This window comes from Leucoraja erinacea, chromosome 4 (assembly GCF_028641065.1).
Source record: "Leucoraja erinacea ecotype New England chromosome 4, Leri_hhj_1, whole genome shotgun sequence".
In the NCBI taxonomy this organism is placed as follows: domain Eukaryota; kingdom Metazoa; phylum Chordata; class Chondrichthyes; order Rajiformes; family Rajidae; genus Leucoraja; species Leucoraja erinaceus.
Window position 1 is genome coordinate 66,096,252 of NC_073380.1, and position 14,274 is coordinate 66,110,525.

General features: G+C 43.7%; 1 long non-coding RNA gene across 1 annotated transcript; it reads right to left on the reverse strand.

Annotated features, from left to right (window-relative positions):
• Nucleotides 1–626: 626 nt before the first annotated feature.
• Nucleotides 627–13,984, reverse strand: LOC129696518 (uncharacterized). Its single transcript, XR_008723339.1, has 3 exons — nt 13,192–13,984; nt 10,913–11,082; nt 627–940 (listed from the first exon to the last, which is right to left on the reverse strand). It is a non-coding gene; the product is annotated as an uncharacterized LOC129696518 (long non-coding RNA).
• Nucleotides 13,985–14,274: the final 290 nt, after the last annotated feature.

Here is a 14,274-nt window from a genome sequence, read left to right on the forward strand (position 1 = left end):
CAGAGTTTCACCATGCCAACCAGACAAGCAAATTGCGCAGGCTGAAAATAGTTTCTTCTCAAAACCCTTGGAAAGCAACTCCTTTAACTTTCAATGCAAGCCGACATTGTAACAAGCACATTTCAATCATTGCAAACTCAGCCTGGAACTGATGGATTCAATGCTGGAAATATAAGCAGACACATTAACGTTACTTTACCATGTTTCAATGATTTTTGACCCCCCAGACCCCCCCCCCCCCCCACAGCAAACACATTTGGAATGTGTGAAACCAAACATTACCCTGTGATCTTTGAGGTGATAACAGAGGGATAGGTGGATGCGTAGTGTAACAGGTCGGGCGACTAGGGTGTGAGAGGGACGGAGAAGGAAAGAGAATGCAGGGGTTTCTTGAAATCAGAGAACTCAATATTCACACCACTGCCCAAGCAAAATATGAACAGTGCAGCATGGAAACAGGTCCTTTGTCCCTTCTTTTTGTGCTGAACATATACTAAATGAATGTATTCTTCTCGTCGATGTGCTCCATTGCCATCTATTCCCTACATAGTCATGTGTCTATTTAAACGATTATTAAATGCTGTAAGATATTACGACAGTAGCATGTAGATAGAAACAAGCACAGGTTTTCAGTATACACTATTGCCAGCGTGGGTCTTCTTTATTTTACAGAGGTACACTGCGCATACTCACACAATTTCACGAGACTACTAAGATAATGAATATATCGCATGACACAAATTACACCATTCTGGTACTCAGTTCTTAAAGTTACAGTTACCATTGTATACATTATTATCTATATTACTAAAAGTAAGATCTTGACCACTTCCTGTTTTTCTGTTTCATGATTTTTGAAAAAACGCTGCTGCTTACGGCTGTGATTTTTGGCCATCTTACTCAGAGTCCCCCTCTGCTGCGCAGGGCAAGAGGATTTTATCTATCGATGAAAAATAAAAGAATTATTAATGTTTAAAAAATGTTGACATGTTGCCCCTGCTGGTGGTGGGGGGGGGGGGGGGGGGGGGGGGGGGGGGGGAAGGAACTATAAAATCCGGAAGTGTTGTGCCTCACTCAGTCTCTGCAAGATGGAGGAAGTGAGAGGGTCATGTCTCTCTGAGCTGTGAATAACACTGAACACATGTCTACTCAACTGTGAGTGCCCTTAATGTGGAAAATGAAAATGTGGTTGCTTTGAAATGCTGCACTGCAAATTGTTGTTTATGGTGTTAACTGCTTTGAAATGCTGCATTGCAAATGGTTGTTGGTGGTGGTAACTGCTTTGAAATGCTGCACTGCAAATGACTGATGGTGGTGGTAACTGCTTTGAAATGCTGCACTGCAAATGGCTGATGGTGGTGGTAACTGCTTTGAAATGCTGCACTGCAAATGGCTGATGGTGGTGGTAACTGCTTTGAAATGCTGCACTGCAAATGGTTGTTGGTGGTGGTAATTGCTTTGAAATGCTGCACTACAAATGGTTGTTGGTTGTGGTAACTGCTTTGAAATGCTGCACTGCAAATGGTTGTTAGTGGCGGTAACTTGACAACTTCCTGTTTGCACTGTTTATTGATTTTAGATAATACGCTACCACTTTCGGCTGTGATTTTTGGCCATCTTACTCAGTCCCCCTCCGCTCATCAGGTGCAGAGGATTCTTCCCATCAATGAAAAATAAAAATGTTATTCGTGTTTAAAAAATGTTGAGAATCTCTCTCCTGTCAATCATGCCATGAAGGCCATGCCCCTTTCCGTTGGGAGGGTGGGGGATTATAAAACCCGGAAGTGTGGGTGTGGCTGCAAGATGGGGGAGGGAGACGTCATGACTCTGTCTGAGCTGTGAATTAACTGAACACACTGAATGTCTACTGAACTGTCAGTGTGGTGTTTTGTGTGGTTTTCTGGTGCTTGAAATTGTATGAAAATGCATTTGAATGTGGCGGCCTTGCACCCTGCATGAAATGGTATGAAACTGCATTTGAATTTGGTGGCCTTGCACCCTGCATGAAATGGTATGAAACTGCACTTGAATTTGATTTTCTTGCACCCTGCTTGAAGTGGTATGAAACTGCATGTGAATTTGGTGGCCTTGTACCCTGCTTGGCATTAAACAGCACAAGCATTTGGTGGCCTTGCACCCTGCTTGAAGTGGAATTTCAAGGAATAGCCGTGAGTCAACTGCTCACCCACCAGCTGTCAGTGAGCTTCCAGCACATCAGGCTTGAGTGACTGAGCTGTCACCCCAAGAATCCATTTGGCCCAAAATGTCCATACTAGCCCTCTGGAAACCAATCCCTTCAGCCCACAATACCCATACTAGCACTCCAGACCCCCCCCCCCCCGTATCCCGTACCTGAATTATGAATATGCATTTGCTACAAATTATACTGATTCAGGAAATTAAATAGTTTGTGCACAATCTGCATTGATATTGGTCGTATTTGCTAAATTTGAGTGGTCTTTTAAGGTTATATTTTCAGGCAGATAATTAAACTGTTTAATAGATGGTTAACCGTCTAATGCTCATAGAAGAACTCTATGTGGATGAAGTTGACTGCGTGTGCCAAGCTCAGGATTCAACGGTGGCCCTGAAAGGCTATCAAAGGAAACACAAAAGTGAGATAGGCAGGCTAGTTCTTCTTTGTGTCAGATTTATGGTTAATCTTCACACCAACACTCCAACCCCATCTCTTTCCTGTGTCCCCTTCTAGTTTGTTTTTCAGCACATTGGAAAAGTACTGATTCCAGGCAACAGGCAACACTGTGCCAGGACGACATTGTGGCGCAGTGGTAGAGTTGCTGCCTTATAGCTCCGGAGACCCAGGTTCGATCCTACCTCAGATTTTCTCTGGGTGCTCTGGTTTACTCCCATATTCGAAGGAGTTTGTATTTACAAGTTTGTAGGTTAATTGGCTTTGGTGAAAAAAAATAGTAAAATGTCCCTAGTGTGTAGGGTAGTGCTGGTGTACAGGGTGATCGCTGGTTGGCATGGTCTTGGTGGGCCGAAGGACCTGTTTCCGCACTGTATCTCTAAAGTCTAAATTCTAGAGTCAAATATGACATTGATCTCTCTACTGATCCATGAGTTTCCATTCATTCTTGGGCACTTGCATTCAATATGTTTTAATGTTGATTATCCAGATTATGTTTTCACTACTTATGCAAGATTCTTGCAATACTGCTACATATAAAGCTGATACTGCATCAACATACTACATTAGGATGTACAGTACTACTTAAGGAAGGGCATGACTGTAGTAAGATTGGTTTGATTAGTCATACACTCCAAGCCGAGGCAATATCTCAAACTTCATACGGTGCTCAAAAGTTAAAACCAGATGCGTTGGCAGTCTTTGACTCCTGTCTAAACCTTGTAACATTTCCACACCCATTTGCACGGTGCCCAATTACATAATATTTGATGACTAAAAATAACTTTTTTTCAACAAACATGTCGTTTGTTTTTCCTCATTTAAAACGTTCTGACAGAACATCAATAACTGCTTAAAAGATGATTGAAATCATAATTAACCAGCCGGGACTGACCAGTCATATCATCTCAATGTATGGACTGTGCAAGGTGAATATGTGTGAGGTGAAAGATATCAGATACAGTTCCATTATGACTAGTTCCCAATAAATCACTAAGAGGTGCTGCATGACTGTTGTGTTCTTTCCAATGTCACGGGCCAATTTCATTATAATTGAAGCCCTTTATTTCTGTGTCTTTATGAGCAGAGATTCCAGAAACTGGGACTGGACTCCATGCCATGCTTTTCTAACATTACTTTTAAAAGATTAAGATCGCTAAAAGTAACCAGGTTCATTCCAAACTGTCGAAGGATTATTTGAAATGCGTTTCCTTCAGGATGAACTAAAAATACACAAATATTTTATTAAAATCCATTTGCATCTGCTGGATGATTTTTGCAGCAAAGTAGGCAGAAGGGTAAGAAAGCAGACTTAGGCAGACTGTTCGCTCATTAAAACCTACAGCAGCCACTTTCAGTGAAGTGAGAAAATGGCAGGTTTTGACATGTGTGTACAAAAGGACAGTTATATTTTTCGTTCAAAGCACACATCACTGGATTTTTCAATGCAAAATACACAATTACCTTTCTCCATCACACCTTATACATATAACTAGAATTCTATGCCAAAATAAAACCAACATGACCTGAATTTATAACATTTAAAATTAATTGTGAAATTAAGGAGACTGGCTATATTTTCCTAAGGATATTGAGGAATGATCTGAATAGCATTTTGTTAGGTAGTCTCACCACACTCAGGATTAGCTTCTTCCCTGTGTTATCAGGCTTCTGAACAGTCCTTCCATAAGCTGGAGTACTGTCCTATTCTCCTTCATCACATTGTGGATATTGGGCTCTGTCTCTGGAACTGTGCTTTTTAATCCTTAGAACTATTTTCTGCACTTTGTTCCTTTTCCTATTGTATACCTATTGTATTTGATTTTGGCTTCATTGTATTGATGTGTAGTATTATCTAATTTGATTCGATAGCATGCAAAACAAATCTTTTCACTGTACCTGTGTGCACAATGATGCTGTTTTCTAATAAGCATTAAGTGGTTTTCAACAGTTTAGTTATGTAGTATTATATGAATTGCCAGGTTACACAAAAATCTAATATGTTAACATTAAGAAAGGTAAAAAGAAAAGTAAAGGCATAGAAGAGGAAGTGAGGCAAGGATGTGGTGGTGGTGGGGGGGTGAGAAGAGGTGGGTTAGTTTGTGGGTAGCAGAGATCCACAGTGGAAACCACCGAGCCGGCGACCACAGACGACCGTGAGACCCAGTGGACTGCAACCGACCATAAGGTCCAGGGGACCATGGCCTGCAGGGAGTGGCCGCCGAGCCAGCCCATGCTTGGAGGTCCCGGCAGACTGCAGCCTGGAAATGGAGCCCGCTGAGCTGCCACTGCTCGTCCCAGAAGACCAAGGAGGATGGATCCGCTGGTGTCGACAGATGCAACGGGATGAGAAGCGAGGCTGGTAGGAGGGGGAGAGGGAAACAGGGTCGGGCCTACCGAGTCTTTAAGGTTGGCCATGGTAGGCGACCCTGAGGCACAAAGTTGGACGGACGATGAGAGGACGACGGTTGCTGGTTGACAGAGGAAGGCGATGGCTGGAGGCCCGCAGCAGCCTGGGGCTTGCCTGAATCGGGCACTGCTCATAACAACTGGAGCATGGACTGGACTTGGTAAATGGCTCGAAAAAAAGGCGCCTCTCGCATGCGGCCTAATTTCAGACTATATCAGTACAATTGCTAGTTGGGGATGTGCTTTGGTACAGGTATATTCTACTTGACTGTAAGAAAAGCATTTCATTTTGCATATACACTTCACTCGTGACAAAAAGGCACAGTTGAACCATTGAATTGAACCATTTGTTCAGTGAAAAAGCGCTATTTCGAAAGTGATGAATTTCATTCCACCTGCATTACACCATTTGCTGATTGTACACATCGGTAAATGCAGAGGCTCCATAACTCTATTCCAATGTCGTTGAACGGAGAGATAGATGTCTAGTGTAGCATTACTACATTATTTGGGACTACCACTATACTGATTCAATCATAGCTTTAGTTACGGTAGCATTACTTAAATCATATTTGGGCCTTCCTATTTCCTTTTCAATAAGTTGCAAGTCAAGATATGAAGTATCTTCCCTGGCTCTTGGTCTGAAGAAGGTTCTTGAACCGTAACGTCCCCAATTCCTTTTCTCCAGAGATGCTGCTTGTCCCTTTGAGATACTCCATCATTTTGTGTGGCAACTAGCATCTGCAGTTCCTTCTCACGCATAGGAAGTCAAGATGGAGACAGCGGAAGGTGATGGTGAAGGCTGGCGGCTATGAATGTCCCAAACTCATCTCGGAAAGTGCCCTAAAATTCTGTGATCAGCTCGGGAAATGGGGTAGCTCCTGGAGGCGCCTGATGGCATGGTTTCAGTGGCTACGGATCATGGTGTTGACTTGGGAGGTCGTACTGCAGCCGAGCGAATGAGTGGATTGGGCGCAGAGTTGCGTGGGGTTATTATTCATCAAACCAGTGCTGCCAGGATACCGGGCATTAAGATGAGAATATACTAAATTACATATCTCCTTAGACCAAGGTTGGAATTTTCAGAGACTTGGAAGTTGCAAAAATGGCTCCAGAACATGACAACACACTGCATGCTGGCGCAGAAGAACACCTATTGTACTCGCGTATAGTGTGATTTGTCTGAATAATATACAGAACAAGCATTTCACTGTATCTCTGTATACATGACATTGACGGCCTGAAATAGGTAGTAAGCCCTTAGAATCATAGAGTGATACAGTGTGAAAACTGGTCCATCGGCACAACTTGCTCACACCGGCCAACATGTCTCTTCTACACTAATTTCCACCTACCTGCATTTTGCCCCTATCCCTCTTAACATATCCTACCAATATACCTGTCTGAGTGTTTCCTAAATGTTGCAATAGTACCTGCCTCAACTACCACCTCTGGCAGCTTGTTCCATATACACACCACCCTTTGTGTGAAAAGGTTACCCCTCAGGTTTCTATTAAATCATTCCCCCCTCACCTTAAACCTTTGCCTCTGATCCTCGATTCACCTACTCTGGGCAATAGACTCTTTGCATCTACCCGATCTGTTCCTCTCATGATTAGACATAGAAACATAGAAACATAAAAACACAGGAGTAGGCCATTCGGCCCTTCGAGCCTGCACCGCCATTCAATATGATCATGGCTGATCATCCAACTCAGTATCCCGTACCTGCCTTTTCTCCATACCCTCTGATCCCCTTGGCCACAAGGGCCACATCTAACTCCCTCTTAAATATAGCCAATGAACTGGCCTCAACTACCCTCTGTGGCAGAGAGTTCCAGAGATTCACCACTCTCTGTGTGAAAAAAGTTCTCCTCATCTCGGTTTTAAAGGATTTCCCCCTTATCCTTAAGCTGTGACCCCTTGTCCTGGACTTCCCCAACATCGGAAACAATCTTCCTGCATCTAGCCTGTCCAACCCCTTAAGAATTTTGTAAGTTTCTATAAGATCCCCTCTCAATCTCCTAAACTCTAGAGAGTATAAACCAAGTCTGTCCAGTCTTTCTTCATAAGACAGTCCTGACATCCCAGGAATCAGTCTGGTGAACCTTCTCTGCACTCCCTCTATGGCAATAATGTCCTTCCTCAGATTTGGAGACCAAAACTGCACGCAATACTCCAGGTGTGGTCTCACCAAGACCCTATACAACTGCAGTAGAACCTCCCTGCTCCTATACTCAAATCCTCTTGCTATGAAAGCCAACATGCCATTCGCTTTCTTTACTGCCTGCTGCACCTGCATGCCTACCTTCAATGACTGGTGTACCATGACACCCAGGTCTCGCTGCATCTCCCCGTTTCCCAATCGGCCACCGTTTAGATAATAATCTGCTTTCCCGTTTTTGCCACCAAAATGGATAACCTCACATTTATCCACATTAAACTGCATCTGCCAAACATTTGCCCACTCACCCAGCCTATCCAAGTCACCTTGCAGTCTCCTAGCATCCTCCTCACACCTAACACTGCCCCCCAGCTTAGTGTCATCCGCAAACTTGGAGATATTGCCTTCAATTCCCTCATCCAGATCATTAATATATATTGTAAATAGCTGGGGTCCCAGTACTGAGCCTTGCGGTACCCCACTAGTCACTGCCTGCCATTGTGAAAAGGACCCGTTTACTCCTACTCTTTGCTTCCTGTTTGCCAGCCAGTTCTCTATCCACATCAATACTGAACCCCCAATGCCATGTGCTTTAAGTTTGTATACTAATCTCTTATGTGGGACCTTGTCGAAAGCCTTCTGGAAGTCCAGATACACCACATCCACTGGTTCTCCCCTATCCACGCTACTAGTTACATCCTCGAAAAATTCTATAAGATTCGTCAGACATGGTTAACCTTTCGTAAATCCATGCTGACTTTGTCCAATGATTTCACCACTTTCTAAATGTGCTGCTATCCCATCTTTAATAACTGACTCTAGCAGTTTCCCCACTACCGATGTTAGGCTAACTGGTCTGTAATTCCCCGTTTTCTCTCTCCCTCCCTTCTTAAAAAGTGGGGTTACGTTTGCTACCCGCCAATCCTCAGGAACTACTCCAGAATCTAAGGAGTTTTGAAAGATTATTACTAATGCATCCACTATTTCTGGAGCTACTTCCTTAAGTACTCTGGGATGCAGCCTATCTGGCCCTGGGGATTTATCGGCCTTTAATCCATTCAATTTACCCAACACCACTTCCCGACTAACCTGGATTTCACTCAATTCCTCGCGGGCCCCTGCTATTTCCGGCAGATCATTTATGTCTTCCTTAGTGAAGACGGAACCAAAGTAGTTATTCAATTGGTCCGCCATATCCTGGTTCCCCATGATCAACTCACCTGTTTCTGACTGCAAGGGACCTACATTTGTTTTAACTAATCTCTTTCTTTTCACATATCTATAAAAACTTTTGCAGTCAGATTTTATGTTCACTGCCAGTTTTCTTTCATAATCCATTTTTCCTTTTCTAATTAAGCCCTTCGTCCTCCTCTGCTGGTCTCTGAATTTCTCCCAGTCCTCCGGTATGCTGCTTTTTCTGGCTAGTTTGTACGCATCATCCTTTGCTTTGATACTATCCCTGATTTCCCTTGTTATCCATGGATGCACTACCTTCCCTGATTTATTCTTTTGCCAAACTGGGATGAACAATTTTTGTAGTTCATCCATGCAGTCTTTAAATGCCTTCCATTGCATATCCACCGTCAACCCTTTTAGAATTAATTGCCAGTCAATCTTGGCCAATTCACGTCTCATACCCTCAAAGTTACCTTTCTTTAAGTTCAAAACCATTGTTTCTGAATTAACAATGTCACTCTCCATCCTAATGAAGAACTCAACCATATTATGGTCACTCTTGCCCAAGGGGCCACGCACAACAAGACTACTAACTAACCCTTCCTCATTACTCAATACCCAGTCTAAAATAGCCAGCTCTCTCGTTGGTTCCTCTACATGTTGGTTTAGATAACTATCCCGTATACATTCCAAGAAATCCTCTTCCTCAGCACCCCTGCCAGTTTGATTCACCCAATCTATATGTAGATTGAAGTCACCCATTATAACTGCTTTGCCTTTGTCGCAAGCATTTCTAATTTCCTGTTTGATGCCATCCCCAACTTCACTACTACTGTTAGGTGGCCTGTACACAACACCCACCAGCGTTTTCTGCCCCTTATTGTTTCGCAGCTCTACCCATACCGATTCCACATCCTCCAAACTAATGTCCTTCCTTTCCATTGCGTTAATCTCCTCTCTAACCAGCAACACTACCCCACCTCCTTTTCCTTTCTCTCTATCCCTCCTGAATATTGAATATCCCGGGATGTTCAGCTCCCAGCCTTGGTCACCCTGGAGCCATGTCTCCGTGATCCCAACTATATCATAATCATTAATGGCTATCTGCACGTTCAACTCATCCACCTTATTACGAATACTCCTTGCATTGAGACACAAAGCCTTCAGGCTTGTTTTTACAACGCTCTTACCCCTTATACAATTATGTTGAAAAGTGGCCCTTTTTGATTTTTGCCCTGGTTTTGTCTGCCTGCCACTTTTACTTTTCACCTTGCTACCTATTGCTTCTACCTTCATTTTACACCCCCCTGCCCCTCTGCTCTTGTATCCATCCCCCTGCCACATTAGTTTAAATCCTCCCCGACAGCAGTAGCAAACACCCCCCCAAGGACATTGGTTCCATTCCAGTCCAGGTGCAGACCGTCCTGTTTGTACTGGTCCCACCTCCCCCAGAACTGGTTCCAATGCCCTAAAAATTTGAATCCCTCCCCCTTGCACCATTTTGCAAGCCACGTATTCATCTGCAATATCCTCCTATTTCTGCTCTGACTGGCCCGTGGTACTGGTAGTAATCCAGAGATTATTACCTTTGAGGTCCTACTTTTAAGCTTATCTCCTAGCTCCCTAAATTCATCCTTTAGGACCTCATCCCTTTTTTTACCTATATCGTTGGTGCCAATATGCACCACGACAACTGGCTGTTCCCCCTCCCCCTCCAGAATGTTCTGCAGCCGTTCAGTGACATCCCTGACCCTTGCACCAGGGAGGCAACATACCATCCTGGAGTCTCTTTTGCGGCCGCAGAAACGCCTATCTATTCCCCTGACAATTGAATCCCCTATTACTATTGCCCTTCCACTCTTTTTCCCCCCCTCATGTGCCGCAGAGCCACCCATGGTGCCATGAACTTGGCTGCTGCTGCATTCCCCTGATGAGCAATCTCCCTCAACAGTTTCCAAAATGGTATACCTGTTTAGGAGGGAGATGACTGCAGGGGACTCCTGCACTACCTGCCTACTGCTTTGCTGACTATTGGCCACCCGTTCCCCTTCCGTCCTCTTACCTTTTACCTGCGGTGTGATCAACTCACTGTACGTGCTGTCCACGACTTTCTCAGCGTCGTGGATGCTCCAGTATGAATCCAACCGCAGCTCCAATCGTTCAATGCGGTCTGCCAGGAGCTGCAGCTGTACACACTTCCTGCAAACATAGTCACCAGGGACACCGACCATATCCCTGATCTCCCACATGTTGCAGGCTGAGCAAACCACGGGGCCAATCTCCACCGACATATCCTACTCCCAATTTAACTATATTAAATATTAAAAAACACAAAACTTTATCTGTTAAACTTTACTAATAAATACTGTACCCTTATCTCCCAGAATCCTTATCTCCCAGAATCCTTATCTCCCAGAATCCTTAGCCTAAGGCAAAAATGTAAAAATGTAAACCAATCAGAGGCTTCCCCCAGACTCCTTCTCTGGAACGTTGGCGATTTGGTCGCAGGTTACAGCGCAGGTACTCCTCCCCCTCTCTCGGCAACGGCTCCCTGGGCCTCATGATTATATCTCATGATTCTATTAAATCTTTCCTCCTTCACCTTAAACTATGCCTCTGGTTCTCATGCTCGTTCTCCTTGTTTGCATTGTTAAAGAATCAATGCATGTTTCAGACATGGGATCTAGAAGGCAATATAAAATTCTTTACCGATTTAAAAGATGTAGTACTTGGCGAATGAATGACCACACTGCACTGACTGCATCAAATGCACAAACAAGTATTTACACATAAGAAATTGCAACAGCAGAGTGCAATTTATTTCCCCTTAATTGCATAGTATTTTCTCTTTCATTCCTGTGGCAATTTTGTAGCTGTTAACCCAACATTTGAAGGCTCTCACTTAACTTACAGATATTAGAGGGGTCCTTGAACGATGATGCATAATGGAAATGTTAGCAAAGGGTCTGATAAACTAAATGCTTCAATTCCAATGTTCACTACACTTTGATTAGTCCTTGTGTAGAAGAAGGCATATTAAAGCCATAACTACTCATCAGAAAAATTTGAGTCTATCTATATTATATTACTAAAACTCATCTCGTTTGTTTATGTGCGTGTGCGTGAGATCCCGAAAGCTCGTCAAAACGGGACATGAAGCGCCACCACTTTTAGGCCTACTGTAGACATCATTGTCCTGGGATGTAAATGAAACATGTTACGTTCAGATTGATGTTATATTTTACAAGTTATTCACATTTTAAACTTGACAAAAAACACTTTTTAAACCACTTTTCCACTTGTCAGCCGCGTTTGACATCACAATGACGTCACAATGGAATCCTGAATCATTAAAAAATCACAATTTAAAAAAACAACTCGGTTTTAATCAAATTCATTCGTTTTCATTAACAGCTAACATTGTGTTTAGGTTATTTTAAAGAAAAAACGCGATTTCCATTGATCATTTTGTTTTTTTTAAATACGATTGAGGGGGTGGTGTGGGATATGGGGAGGACAGTGGGGGAGGAGGGGGATAGAGGTAGAGGGGGTAGTGAGGGGAGAGGGATGGGGAGGTGAGGAAGGATAGGGGTTGGGGAGGAGAGGGGATAGAGGGAGAGGAGGGGGGAGTGGGGAAGGTACAGAGTGTGAGGGATAGAGGGCAGTGCGGGAGGAGCAGAGGGAGAGTGATGGAGTGGGATGGGGGGAGGTGAGGAGTGGAGGAGCAGCGAGATAGAGGGAGAGGAGGGGGTAGGGAGGGGAGAGGGGTTATGGCGGGAGGGAGGGAGTGAGTGAAGGTAGGGGAAAGAAGAGGGAGGGAGGGGTGAGGGAGAGAGTGGGGGAGGAGGAGAAAGATGAGGGAGGGTTAAGAGGAGGGGGAGGGAGTGCTGGGGATGAGGGGGAATGGAGGAGGATAGGGGTAGGAACGAGGATCTCTGGCGTCACAACAGGAACTCGTCAGCCGCGCCTGCGCAGTTGGGGGCTATGGGTCAGCGGTGAAATATTGCCTTGTGGGACGAGCCCAACGGGTCCGCAGCTGGTCTAGTAGTTCTTACTATTCTGATATACTCCTTCATAAGAAGACTAATCTTACTGCTAACATTATTCTGTTTTTTTTAAATAATAGGATGCTTCATCCCAGGATAAGCGGTGATATTTGACGTGATTGCTTAATATAACTCTTTTTCTGATTTCTAATTTTGTTTTCAGTAGGTGTGAGGTTGGGGTAATGGCAAATGAATTTTAAACAAATGTATACATTGTGCTATGTGTGGGCTGTTCCCTTGTCTAAACAGTGCAGCACCAAAGTGAGATATACATACATAAACTAAATGAAGGCTTTCAGTTCAGTAAGAGCAAAGCACAGCAAGATTTCAGCTTTGTAGATTAGATCGTTTTCAGCTCATTTGATGTAGAATATATACAAGGCTTTCTCAGAAATCACCTCACAAGTAACTACAGTGTTACACATCACAATATATATACTGACAGCTGGAGGAATTCAAGTACTGAACTCAGGGAAAGTGCTGCATTACCCCTGCATACAGCAGTTGTTGACTTGAATGATGGGGGTTTAAAGGGCAAGCATCATGGGCCGGTGGGGGATTTCTTTCTTTTGATTAATTTTAAATGATTGGGTGTCAATGGAAAGGCCTTAATTTAATGGCCATCTGCGATTGCCCTTGCGGAGGGGGTAGTGAGCTGCTTTATTGAATTACTACAGACTTTCAGGTCTACAATGCTATAACGAAGAAGGAACGGTGATATATTATCCAGATGATGTGTGACTTACAGTGAGTGGTGTTCAGATACAACTGCTGTCTTTGTCTTCTTGCTGGTAGAGGTTGTTGGTTTGATAGGTGGGTCAGCAGGTGGGTCACTGCACTGCAGCTATTGAAGGGAACACATTACAGCTTCAGTGCGTTAAAGGGGAATGTTTAAGGTGTTGGACAGGATGTCGTCAACTACGCAACCGTGTCCTGGATTTGTTGGGCCTCTTGTGTATTGTGGTAGCTGATCTCACCCAGGCAAGTGGAGAATATTCCATCGCACTCTTGACCTATGTGTTGTAAATGATGGAAATCTCTGTGATGGAGTTGAATCACTTTCCACGGGACATGCAGCCTTTGATTTGTTCAAAGCTATGTTATTTATCTGGCTGGACTGGTTGAGTTACTAGTCAAGAATATTGATGTTGAGGGACTAGGGAATTAAATCTATTATTTCCTAAATTTAGATGTGCAGCAGCTAAATTAGTTCAACGCAGTTAATATTTATGAAATGTTCCCATTTCTTCTCTGTGCTTTGTCCGCCTTACAACATTATAGTCAACTATTCTATCATTATTCGGGAAAGCAGGTGACACAATTTCTTCTACCATGAACTATCTAAAACCTTGTCTTCTCCAGTCGTTAATAACAAATGCAGGTGCTTCGTGAAGTTTTTTGTCACAAATTATCTGCTCATTTTGTCACATCCTTTGCTTTTCCACGGTGGCAGAGACCAGATTCGATCCTGACTACGAGTATTTGTAGGTTAATTGGTTTTGATAAAAATTGTAAATTGTCCCTATTGAGTAGTGTGTGCTAGTGTAACGAGGATCGCTGGTCGGCGTGGACTCGGTGGGCTAAAGGTGCCGATGTTTCTATGCTGAATCTCTAAACTAAACTAACCCCTTGTGTAGGAAGGACCTGCAGGTGCTGGTTTAAACCGAAGATTGACACAAAAAGGTGGAATAACTCAGCGGGTCAGGCAGCATCTCTGGAGTAAAGGAATACGTAAAGTTTCGGATCGAAATCCTTCTTCAGACTGGGAGTCAGGGGAAAGGGAAACAAGAGATATGGACGGTGACATTGAGAGATGTAGAACAAATGAA